This window comes from Hippoglossus stenolepis, chromosome 15 (genome assembly GCF_022539355.2).
Source record: "Hippoglossus stenolepis isolate QCI-W04-F060 chromosome 15, HSTE1.2, whole genome shotgun sequence".
Lineage (NCBI taxonomy): Eukaryota > Metazoa > Chordata > Actinopteri > Pleuronectiformes > Pleuronectidae > Hippoglossus > Hippoglossus stenolepis.
The window spans coordinates 3977088-3990496 of record NC_061497.1 but is presented as its reverse complement, the minus strand read 5'-3'; the positions used below and the strand labels follow the sequence as shown (position 1 = coordinate 3990496).

The 13409-nt window shown below is 41.3% G+C and overlaps 1 long non-coding RNA gene across 1 annotated transcript; it reads left to right on the top strand.

Annotated features, from left to right (window-relative positions):
* The first annotated feature begins 6712 nt into the window (after positions 1 to 6712).
* LOC124854846 lies at positions 6713 to 12704 on the top strand. The gene is made up of 3 exons (XR_007034855.1): positions 6713 to 6782; positions 7345 to 7664; positions 8054 to 12704. It is a non-coding gene; the product is annotated as an uncharacterized LOC124854846 (long non-coding RNA).
* Positions 12705 to 13409: the final 705 nt, after the last annotated feature.

Sequence of the window (13409 nt, the reverse complement as noted above, 5' to 3'; positions counted from 1 at the left end):
CTGTTGAGAAGCAGGTTCTTTTCGACAGGACAAACATCCCCTGCTGTTTCATAAACCACTCTGCTGTCGATGGTGGAAACAGACTCAACCTGATCTTTTCCTCCTCCTGCATGTGGCTTTCTGCTGGAACACACGCAGCATTTATCAGCTGCCATTCCTGGAAAGTGTTGATGCTGTGGAGCCTCATGCACAGCTCACACTGCTCTGTCTTTTCAGTAACATCCACTCATTGGTTTGTATGATTCAAGCAACAATCATGTTGTTGTGAGTCATTGTGTTGAAACAATCACCTCCAATTTGAGCTCTGAGCCTCTTTTAATTTGAGAAAACGATGTCTCTAATACAAACAAGCTCGCTGTGCTGAGTGATTTCAAAGTGAAGTGTAATCAGTGGAATGAAACACAAGAACCAGAGAAGCGGACAGGACTCACATCGGCAGCTTGACAACAGACAGCTGCTGTGACAACTATTACCCCCTCCTCATGTCTCTCCTCATGTGTCTCCTCATGTGTCTCCTCATATCTCTCCTCATGTGTCTCCTCTCATGTCTCTCCTGATGTCTCTCCTCATGTGTCTCTCCTCATGTCTCTCCTCATGTCTCTCCTCATGTGTCTCCTCATGTCTCTCCTCATGTGTCTATCTCCTCATGTCTCTCCTCATGTCTCTCCTCATGTCTCTCCTCATGTGTCTCCTCATGTGTCTCTCTCCTCATGTCTCTCCTCATGTCTCTCCTCATGTGTCTCCTCATATCTCTCCTCATGTGTCTCCTCTCATGTCTCTCCTGATGTCTCTCCTCATGTGTCTCTCCTCATGTGTCTCCTCATGTCTCTCCTCATGTGTCTATCTCCTCATGTCTCTCCTCATGTCTCTCCTCATGTGTCTCTCCTCATGTCTCTCCTCATGTCTCTCCTCATGTGTCTCCTCATGTCTCTCCTCATGTGTCTCTCTCCTCATGTCTCTCCTCATGTCTCTCCTCATGTCTCTCCTCATATCTCTCCTCATGTCTCTCCTCATGTCTCTCCTCATGTGTCTCCTCATGTCTCTCCTCATGTGTCTATCTCCTCATGTCTCTCTCCATATCTCTCCTCATATCTCTCCTCATGTGTCTCTCTCCTCATGTCTCTCCTCATGTCTCCTCATGTCTCTCCTCATGTCTCTCCTCATGTGTCTATCTCCTCATGTCTCTCCTCATGTCTCTCCTCATGTGTCTCTCCTCATGTCTCTCCTCATGTCTCTCCTCATGTGTCTCCTCATGTCTCTCCTCATGTGTCTATCTCCTCATGTTCTCCTCATGTCTCTCCTCATATCTCTCCTCATGTGTCTCTCTCATCATATCTCTCCTCATGTGTCTCCTCATGTCTCCTCATGTCTCTCCTCATGTGTCTCTCTCCTCATGTCTCTCCTCATGTGTCTCTCCTCATGTCTCTCCTCATGTGTCTCTCTCCTCATATCTCTCCTCATGTGTCTCTCTCCTCATGTCTCTCCTCATGTGTCTCCTCATATCTCTCCTCATGTGTCTCTCTCCTCATATCTCTCCTCATGTGTCTCTCTCCTCATGTGTCTCTCCTCATGTCTCTCCTCATGTGTCTCCTCATATCTCTCCTCATGTGTCTCTCTCTCCTCATATCTCTCCTCATGTGTCTCTCTCCTCATCTCTCTCTCCTCATGTCTTTCCTCATATCTCTCCTCATGTGTCTCCTCATGTCTCCTCATGTCTCTCCTCATGTCTCTCTCTCCTCATATCTCTCCTCATGTCTCTTCTCACGTGTCTCCTCATATCTCTCCTCATGTGTCTCTCTCCTCATATTGCTCCTCATGTGTCTCCTCATGTCTCCTCATGTCTCTCCTCATGTGTCTCCTCATTTCTCTCCTCATTTCTCTCCTCATGTCTCTCCTCATGTGTCTCCTTCTCTCTCTCTCCTCTGTGTCAGCTCTGTTGCTGCCTTTTGAATCCAGGGAGAGTTGATTGCCCTCTACTAGTCCCAGTTGTGCCAGTCAACACTCCCTGGTTCACCTGGAGGTTCTCTGAGTTTCCTCCACAAACCACATCACTCAGGTGATGTGGTTTGCCACAGGCCACTGTGGCACAGGACGTTGCCACCAGCTTCTCCCCACAACACCCGAAGATGAACCAGCAGCTTTTCAGCATCTTTTTATTCTCAAACACAAGCGAAAACGTAAATTCAAACAACTCAGCTTACATTCTCCAGCAGTTTCTGCATCTTACTCTGATGGAGCTCTGGAGCATCAACACAGACTGAGTAACAGAACATCGTGAACAGGCACAGCACTAGTTTACTAAATGTCTAAATGTTGGAAAAATAATATTGAACAAATTCTGGTCTGAGCAACATCAATCCTCCTGTGTTGGTGGCTTCATATAGAATCCTGCCCTCATTTATATTTATGATACAATTGTTTGTTTTAAATATTCTGTACAATATATTAGGTATTTTTGTGACAGGTTACGTAAAAGATTCTCAAGGTCATGTTGTGAGCTGCTCAACCAAAGCTCATATATTCAGGTTTCTGGGGCAATAGATTATTCGCAGGCCTCACACATGGGATCCATTCCTCTTCATCTGACAGTCGGCCGTGCCCACATGACAAATGACATTACAGCCCTGGGCTCCATGGAAACATGAAAAGCCATCTTACAAGACAAAGTAGTTAGGCACCAGGTCTGAGGGACTCCTTCTTACCTGACAGTGATACTGCCTCACTGTTAAAAAGAGTCATCCACGTCCTGGCCGTGGTATAAATCACACCCAGGGTTTCACATGTTCCACAGGAAGTGGTTTCCGGCTGGTTAAGAAGATGCTGCATGAGGTGGAGATTCAGCAGCAGCAGCATATTATCCTGTTACTAACAGTGGCAATATGAAATGTGCACTCTATACAGTATGTGCACATCTGCACACAAGCATGTAAACCAGACACTTGCAGGATACAGATGACACTCCAGGCTCTGCCAGACAGTTTCTCTTGTCGTTTGTCATAACACGATTACTAGTCAGCGCCGAGTGTCAGTTACAACGTGTACGTTGACATGGCGCATAAAGAAACCTTGTAATGTGATGTAGGTAAGATTTAAGGTCAGGTCCTTTTTTTATTTTTCTGTCTGGATGACAATGAAAGCTAGAAAGACAGACATGGAAGATTGTATTATTTTTTTTTATCTTATGAGTGTGGGCTGCGTACTTGTCGCACAGATGAAAAAAAAAATGATGACTACAAAATGACTACTAAGTAAGTTGTCTGTGTACCAGGTGGATGCACTGTGTCTGATGTCCCCTCCACTGGCATCTTTCTGACATTTGGACATGGGGGAGCCACATGCAGCAATTTTTGATAGGGCACATTTAGATTGAGTTGGGTCCTGCATGTAAACCTCCAGCCCACTCATTCTCCAGTTATTAAAACAACAGCGACGTTAAGGCACTAAAAAACGAAAGGTCATCAAGCAAAAAAGAACCAAGCCCAAACCTTGATCCTGTAAAACACAACTAAGTGCATATAGTAATACTAAAAGCCACATTTCTGCTGTTTATCACTGACATTGTTAAACACAATTACATATTTTGTCACTTTACACAGTTGTATAAACTGATGCCAGACTTTGATTTATTCATGTATTCTTTTTTTGTATTAATGTTCTGCAGAACACAGGCTCAGAGACAGATGCAGCTTTAGGATGTTTATTGTAAAACAGTTCTACAGACTGGTTTTACAGAGGCTCCGGACTGGAGACTGGGAGAGGAGGAGGGGAGCTGGGCAGGCAGACAAAGTCTGAACTGAGGTTCAGAAACCAGGCAGATGGTGAGACCGACAGAGACTCCAAATGGGACTGGCGGGAAAAGATTGTGCTGGATTTGGCTGGTAACTGGTGGATAATGAACATGAGGTACAGGCGCCTGTTTGCGCAAACCCAGTTCACATCAAAATGTCAAACCAAAGGTAGATTTGGCCGAAATGTTTGTACAACTACTGGTGACTGAATGATCTGGCAAAGACGGAAGGAACAACCCGAACATCCCATTCCAGTACTGCAGCTGTTGAGAGGATGATTGAATCCACACTCAGGCAAATACAGGAGCAAGTTATGACAAGATGCCCTTTATCCTCATGAGATACAGATTGTGGATGTTCACCTTATCACAACACCAGGATGGCAACACGGAATACAAAACATAAGATAACTAATCCAGGGTGTTCCAGCAGAGGCCTTCAGGCTGCTCAGGTAAACCCTCTGTGAAACATCATTTAGGTCAGGCATCATACACAATTTTAAAGGTATTAGAGTGTGTTTTACTAACATATTCCCTGAGAGCAACAATCAAAGTGGTGTGTGAGAAATCCCTGGGAGTGTAGAATGGACTGAGCCCCACAGCAAATGTCTGGAAACCATCTGAAAGCTATTATTTTTTTATTATATTATTTTTATTCTCAAAAGCACAAGAAATGCAATAATACAATGTACATGTAATTTTTCAATTCCAGGAGGCCAATGCACAGGACCGAAACAGAAGTCACATCAATACTATACAAAAACTCCTTATGTGTGGTTTCCTTTTTTACATTTCTTAAAGGAAACTGCTCAGTATGATTTGATACTGTACTGTGCCACCTGCTTTAAAGTGGTGCTTTAATGGAGGTAAGAGTTGAGGTTGTCATATGCAGTCTGTGGGTGGGAGCCCATGTTCCAGTCTGAATCCGTCCAGCATTTGTATCACAGCAAGTTATTTCACCCGAGACCATAAAGAGACACAAAAGTTGTGATATTTTAATTTGAAAATGCACTTGACAACAAAACAGGTCCCTCCATGCTTCTATCACTGACAGGTGTCCAGGAAATAATCTAGTCCCGAGATTGTCTGGTGTTATTTCTCTCCCCCTGCTGTCATTCATGCAGGAGCAGGTTGTTTTCTATACTTTTCCACTGGAACACTCTGTCCTTAATGGTGAATGAGGAAACACAGACATGGCTTCGGATTAAACTTTTCACTCATTGGTAATAACCAAAGGCCTTGCAGGGACACATTAGAGCTTTTGTTAGAGGAAGATTGTAAAAAAGAACGAGGAGACTCAGAGTGGGAGCAGAAAGGCCTCACACAATTAGAACACGTTATGGGCACAGTGTAATATTGGGTATGGTTTACGTGTTGTGTTGAATGTAATGGCTGCAGGGTTAATGGCAGGTCCTGGACTCGCAGACTACAGCCTGTGTGCGGCAGTGAGGTGGAATACAGATGGTTCAGAGATAAATAAATATTCTGCCAATCCCACCACTGGTCTCCCAGCTCTGATACAGCTGAGTGAATCACAGTGAAGCATGACAGCTCAACAACTGAATCAGACCCTCCACAAAATAATATCGCTGTCTGGATGTCGCAGACCGGAAATTATGTGAACACCAAAACATTTTTTCAACAACAAAGCTTTTTCAGTATTGATTGAGCTGATGCAATAAATTGTGACATCATACCATGAAAATGTGATAACCTGGAAAAAAACCCTCAAAGGTTCTTAGTTATTCTGGTATTTTTCAACCTGGATATTACATTATGAATGTGGTTGTGTAAATGTTCTTTACACTCCACAAAAGTAGGAAGCTCTTCGTTTGTATAATCCAGCTCAAACAAGTAGGAAGTGAAATGCTTCATCGACATTGTCCACATCAGACAAAGATTCCGCTGTAATTGTTTCTCTCAGTAAAATCCAAACTCCTCTCTGCGACTCTCTCTATCACTCATGTTTCCACCTCTGTCTTCCTGCAACAACCCAAGGGTCCCGAGACTTGACAATGAGTTTCACTCCAGGTCTCGTGAGACTTGGGTTTGATGAGGACAATATGAGTGAGAGTTGGAGGCAACAAGCAGTGGCAGGCTTAGCATTGTTCAGCAGCTCGATGAAGGCCCGATTGGACTCACAGTGCAGTGGAAAGGACTTTTACACTTTATGCTGTCCTGAGACCACTGTTTCATTCACTTGAATGTGAATACCTCACTGCACGTGAATGGTTACAAGTGTTTATGAGAATTTACATTTCAGTGCTTTGTTTATAATCAAAGCCTAATGATGAAATGTGGTTCACGTCACTAGCTGCTGTGAACACCTGCACATCGCTACACCAACACTGTTAAAAGCACGCTCACATTTTAAAAAAATCTAGATACAGAATGTGAGGGGTGTCACTTTGGCTTCATCTTTTCACTGGTGGTATTTGAAGGAAAAGATTATATTTTTATTCAAATATGTAATATATGTAATATGTTTTTAATGTGAATTCCTGTTTGATTCTATTTTGTGAATTTCCATTAAAACTTGCAGTTTGCTTTTTTAATGCATACTTTATAAACTGTACCCAATGTATCCAAAATAGAGGATGATATGTTGTTTCTTCCTTCATGGAGGACAAGATTAACTCTTTTCTGTCTTAACTTGAATAAACAAGCTGCTGACAACAAGCAGTTACTGTTAAAGCTTAATGTTAAAGTTTTGATAGGACCTCTCTCAAGTACATTATTGGCAAACCTGTGTGTATTCAGCTGATGCAGTTTTTAATGTCCGTGTTTTCGCGACCACTAATATGTGTTGAGCTCATATGTTGAGCTGACACCTGTCACTAATGCTGTAAATGTCAATGGTAATTAATGTGTACTGCCCCTTCTAAATATACTTGTAAATGATACTGGTGAAGGTCTGGCAGCTGAGTCCTTATCCAGGACTGGATAGAATGAAATGATCATAAGTTCCAGACAGTTGAGCTGAAGATTTCCAACGGTAATTGATCTTTTTTTTATAGTGAAAATTGTTACTCAGAAACTGAAAAATGTGAAGTATGTAAATTGTCAGTGTGATTAAAATGACCGTCTTTCGTGAACATTAAAAGATATATATATATTTGCATGGGCTTCCTACATATACACATATTAGAGAATATATACAGCGGGTAAAATAAGTATTGAGCACGTCACCATTTTTCTCAGTAAATATATTTCTAAAGGTGCTATTGACATGAAATGTTCACCAGATGTCGGTAACGACCCAAATAATCCATACATACAAAGAAAACCAAACAAATAAGTCCAGAAATTAAGTTATGTGTAATAAAATGGAATGACACAGGGAAAAAGCATTGAACACGCTTACTGAAATTTATTTAATACTTCGTACAAAAGCCTTTGTTGGTGATGACAGCTTCAAGACGCCTCCTGTATGGAGAAACTAGTTGCATGCATTGCTCAGGTGTGATTTTGGCCCATTCTTCCACACAAACAGTCTTCAAATCTTGAAGGTTCCGTGGGCCTCTTCTATGAACTCTGATCTTTAGTTCTTTCCATAGGTTTCCATCAGGAGCCATTCTAGCAGCTTTATTTTCTTTCTCTGAAACCAATTGAGAGTTTCCTTGGCTGTGTGTTTGGGATCATTGTCTTGCTGAAATGTCCGCCCTCGTTTCATCTTCATCATCCTGGTAGATGGCAGCAGATTTTTATCAAGAATGTCTCGGTACATTTTTCCATTCATCCTTCCTTCAATTAAATGAAGTTTGCCAGTGCCGTATGCTGAAACCCAGCCCCACACCATGATGTTCCCACCTCCACACTTCACTGTCGGTCTGGTGTTTGTGGGCTGATGTGCAGTGCCATTCGACCTCCAAACATGGTGTGTATTATGGCATCCAAAGAGTTCAATTTTGGTCTCATCTGACCAGACTATATTCTCCCAGTATTTCACAGGCTCGTCTAAATGTTGTGCAGCAAACTTTAAACGAGCTTCAACATGCTTTTTCTTCAGCAATGGAGTCTTGCGTGGTGAGCGTGCATACAGGCCACGGTGAAAAAACATCTCTTACTATAATTGTGTATTTGTCTTGGAAAATATGCTTCGTTGGGGACCAGCCTCTTTAATTATGTGTTATTATATATTTTGTACATAATGGCACTGGACAGCATAGACTGTGTAGGAGCAGAGCAGAAAATGCAAAATAAGCTCTCACAATACACACAGGGCCACAGTTACTGAATATGGTTCACTTTTGTTTGTGCCCATAGAAGAGAAGCATCTTATCACCTGAACAGTGAAGCAGAGCGAAGAGTGAGAGAGCAGAGTGAAGCAAACACACCACAGGGCAGTGATGTGTGTGTGGAAAACAACTGACCATCAGTCTGCTGGCCTGATATTACTCCTGATTCCTGCTGCCTGCGGACTGACTGCAGCAGTTTGGTGAAATTACACAACATTTGAAGAGATGACTGGGATTATGTGTGAATAGTTCAGCCAACAACAACAACAACATGGCTGTGTGTGAGAACTATAATCTGGTTTACTCACGATCAGAGGTAACGCCTCCACCAGCTGGAGAGTGAATTCCAGGAAAAGGGAAAGTTGATCAATATCTGTTGGTCATCCCAGCCTGAGCATTTCATTTATATACAGGCATCCTTCACTATCTGCTAGTGCAAAATTACAGATCGCCTTAGCTTGTAAATAATTAAATAAGATGGAGATGTCTTTTACAGGATGTTCACCTCTTGTGATGTGAGTAAATACCGCAGCCTGACTTCTTACAAAAACTCAAAAGTATGAACACATCACCACCATTCTCGCCTCATTGCACTGGCTACCTGTCACGCTCAGAATTGATTTTAAAATTGTATTGCTAGTTTTTAAATCTCTTATAACACTGACCTTCTAATACCGTACACACCTGCTCGTAATCTCAGACCAGCAGATCAACTGTTGCTTTTGGCTCCCATGTAAGGCGAGAAACTGAGGGCAGTAGCTTTTTCTGTAAGGGCTCCACGACTATGGAATAACCTTCCACTGGAAATCAGACCAGCTACCTCATTGTCCTCTTTTAGATCTCCTTTAAAGATACATTTTTATAATATGGCTTTTACCTAGATTTCTTAAGTCTTTTTGTATGTCATTTTTCTGATTCTATGTTTGTGAAACACTTTTTAAACTTGTTTTTGAAAATACTATATAAAAAAGTTATATTAATTATTTTTAGTAGTTATTTTTTGCTGCCTGGATGAAATCTCACTCCAACCTGAGCACAAGAGTTGACAGTATTCTTTCTATTTTTAAGGCTGAGCCCAGACATCTGTCGAAGAAAACTGTAGTCTCATAAATCAGTCATACACACAGTAATATCCAACTTCCTTCTCGGCACATGTCTCTACAGTGTTCATACATGCTAAATAAGTCACGTGTCATTCAAAAAGTATTGCTGGCAAAAAGAAGTACGACAAAAGTGCTCTTGGTTTTCCAACTTGCTGAACTGGAATGCGATCGATTCGGGTGTGATGTCATGTGACTTCTAAGGTAAATGGAACTCATAGCTTCATCGAGCTGCTACATAATGGTACCCGTCTTGTTCAAAAAAGGCACGATGTTAGGTTTAAATACAGATTTCTAACCTGACCTACTTTTCAAAGTGTGACAGTGTTGGAGGGAAAAACTTTGCCTTTTGTATAAATGTCAGCTCACAGCTGCTGGACAGAGAGCGGCAGGTTTAATATTTCAGTTTGACTAAAAAATGAGTTCATGTGACAGTCAGCCACTCACACTGGAGTCGGAACCTACTCCTGGCACGACCTGCCACGCTCTCCACTGACTTTATTGCTTGATCAGTGTAATGGGGATAAACTCTGACTTCACATGGTAATTATATGTCAATATAATTTCTCTCAGCACACAGTGATTCACTGCTGTATGATTATTAAACTGGGAACAAGCTCCTCTTGTATAGATTTGACTGAGACTGATTGTTTCATAAATGCTAAAGCACAGCATACAATAAAAAGAGCAGCCCAGAATTGAGAGATTGTGAGATAGTAGCTTAAGGGTCACCAAAGAAGGTAGGCAGGCAGATCAGCAGACTTCTTGTTGTTTCAAAGGTGAATAGTTTTATTTACAGTATTCTCCTAAACTCCAAATAACAATTAAACTATTCTCAACAAAAAATGCACACGCTGGTGGCAACACAGCTTCTCCTGTCCTCTTCCTGGAACAACACTATTCAGCTTCTTAAACAGGGTTTTCGATTCAAAGCTTCAGCCTGACCAATAACCAGCAGATCACTAGACACAGTATTCTTCCTGTAAACACAAACGTTTAACCTTATTTTTCCACTATAGAAGCCCATTCACATCACTAAATGGCTCTTTAAAAGTAAATAGATAAATAGAGGTGCCCTCTTTAAGGCTGCCCTGTATTGTGGGCTCGAACCGTTTGAACAAAGGAACAAACACTGAAATAATATTTTAACCTGACACATAATAAAAGGTAACTAAAACTAACTTATAGTTGTGTGTTTGCTTTAGTGAACTCACAGTTCAATGTGAACTGTAACGTGTTGCCCACACAAACAAACCTGAGTAAGTGATGCAATGTTGCAAAATGGTAAATGATAGTGTAATGAACTTATGGAGAAACTCATGAGTGCACTGTGTAAGGTGGTTAAAAGATGCCAGGGACAAATAGTGAGTAAAAAGGAGATCTCACCCACTTTGTCACAGAATATGTTATGAATTATGCTGTGTGAGTGTTTGGAAAAAGTCTTGAGTAAAATCTACTTTGAGAAATCTAGAAAGCTACAGCTCCACACCTCTTTCCATATTATTGTTCACAGTTCTCCAGTCCACCTGCAGTCATTTTCTCAATAATTGATTCTGTTGAAATGCATGATTAAACAATGGTAGCCTCATTTATGATGGTGCAAGTATGCAGTGATTAAGGTCTAATCATAATTGTTCTGCCTTCTGTTTATCATTGCACTCTTGCATATAGACAAGTAATTAATCGACTGTTCAGCACATGTCTAATCAGTCTTTGATTATAAGTGACAGGCCAACTCAGTGTGTTTCACACAATGTACATATAAGAGTATTACAAGCGAGTGCTGCACTGCTGTGACCCTCCGTCCCCATGTAATCAGTGCTTCTGCTGGTGTGTTCACAACCAACACACCAGGGTTTTAATAGCTCAGGAAGCTAATACTGAGACACTGTGCCTCAATAAACAATCACCTCAGCCTATCAGCGTGCTTATACCTTCCAATTATCCAAATGTTGCACTGCAGATTCTCATATTGCTTCTTAGAACTCTTGAGAGAAATTTACATTTTTATTAAATTTCCATCTTTTTTTTTTTCCACTACAGCACCTGTGATCTGCCTCCCTCACCTCTCATTGGTCTGTGCCCCGCAGCTTCAGGTGGTACAGAGTGCTGCAGAAACCTCACGCAGAGTCACTCAGTGGGTACATCTGCCTTTGATGTAGACGAGAGAGGCTGCACTTTAAATATTTTATAAAATACAGACAATCCGTGTTGTATTTGTTGCTATGAACCTTCAATGAGACACACATAAACCTACACAACAAACACTTTTCATGTAAGAGAGCATAATGCGTATTTTTCACCTACTTCCTCTGTAGGCTACATATATTCTAATTTCAACTCGTAGGGGTTTCATTAACGTCCCTTCCTCCCAAACATGATTCAGTTGAATTACCGCCTCTCAGCACGATTTCAGAAATACTGAACATGGATTTTCACTTTGCAGTGTACCAGCTCTTCCTCTTGCTTCTTGATCCCCTTTTTTTTCCCTCTTACTCTCAGTCACCTCATCTGTTAACTCTCTCGCAAATCCTTAGATTTTTGCTTGTGTTGGGCTACATCCGCACTAATACGTTTTAGTTTGAAAAGCGAATCACTTTTGCTACATTAACATCTCTGAGCCCCTAAAAATGGAGAACTATTGAAACGTTGTTGGCCCCGTTTTACTTTTGAAACTCCGTAGCTGCTTTTAGTTTGGTTGAGTGCTTTGTTTGTTTTGTTTTTTTGCGTTGCTTCAGCTCATCCAGTCTAAAACTGTCCATCTATAAATCTTTCTACTGTATTATTTTGTAAATTTGTTGAGAGAAACTACTGAATGAGGAGTTAAATTCCTTGTATGTGTTCACACTGAAGGCAAAGTTTTAGCCATGACAGTAGACGATGCTTCAAATATGGATGTTGCTGTGAAGAACCTAAACATTCTAAAATATGGACGCTTGACACACACCTTCAACACAGCAGTTTCAGTTTCAAGGTTAGCAGCCAACATTTGTTTCCCCCATTATCTATCTAAGAGTCCGGTCACACAGAATATTTCAGAGGTGAAACTTCTCCTTCCAACCTGTGAGAGTTCAACTTGGGTGAACTTTAACCCACGATATTCGTTTTTTATTGGCGTGTCTGTGACTGGGCCCTAAATATGAACTATGGTCACAATCTCACCTCCGGTTCCTGAGCTATTGTGTTGAGTAATAGACATAAATGTGTTTTTGCAGAACATTATGATGTCTAAGGGAACATGACCTTTGACCTTTTGGATATGAAATGTCATCACTTCATAATTTTGTGGGAATATTTTAATTTTGTAATGTGTGGGAATTTCTGTCATAATTAGCATGTAATTTCTAGAGTTATGGCTAAAATGTGATTTGTGAGATCAGAGTGACCTTAACCTTTGACCTTCGTCCACTAAAATCAGCGGATTTCTGAGTCCAAGTGGACGTTTGTGCCAAGTTTGAAGAAATTCACTTGAATTTGAGACGTTCCTGAGATATTGTGTTCACGACAATGGGATGAATGGGCCAGAGGGATAAAAAAAAAAAAAAGAAGAGGTAAGCGCAAATGACATTTCCTTGACAGCATGACTGACACAGCTGCACGCAGGTGAAATTGGATGTGCATGAAATAAATGTAACTGTGGGGAGCAATTCGTCATCTTAAACAGGCAGACAGGAGGGGGGGGTTGGGAGCTTTAATGGCTCTACCAAGTCTCCAGCATCAGGGGATGAGTTCGATGCATTAATTGTGATGTGAAGCTGGTTCCTGCTCCGTGTCTCTCCTGCTGTGAAACTGAAATCACTGCTGGCAACAGTCAAATCAACAAAACTTTGTCTTTTCGTTGCTCATCTGGACAGATGTGACAATCCCAGTCCTATTATGTCTCTGCTTTTCTCCTGATGTGCTATTTGAAGTGTCAGTGCTGCGAAAGAGAGTGTATACACAGAACAGTCAGTCAACCAGTTAGTTGTTTAGTTGTGTATTTATTTAATCAGGGAACCTCGATGTTATTAACGTGTGTTTAACAAGAGGAACAGATGAGAGCAAATGCTACATGTACATCACATACACATACAGGATTTCATTTGTGTGTGTGTTTTTGTGACTTAATTGTCATTGTGATGTGCTGTAGATTATGTATAAAGATGGACAACATCTAAACTATGCTGGATAGAGGTGCCATCCTCTTTGACTGTATTTGGAGCAGTCTGTCTTTTCAGTAGTGATCAGGGAGTTGAGCCGTGGTATCTAGGTCCCCCCGATAAACGCACTCGACCAATCGCATTC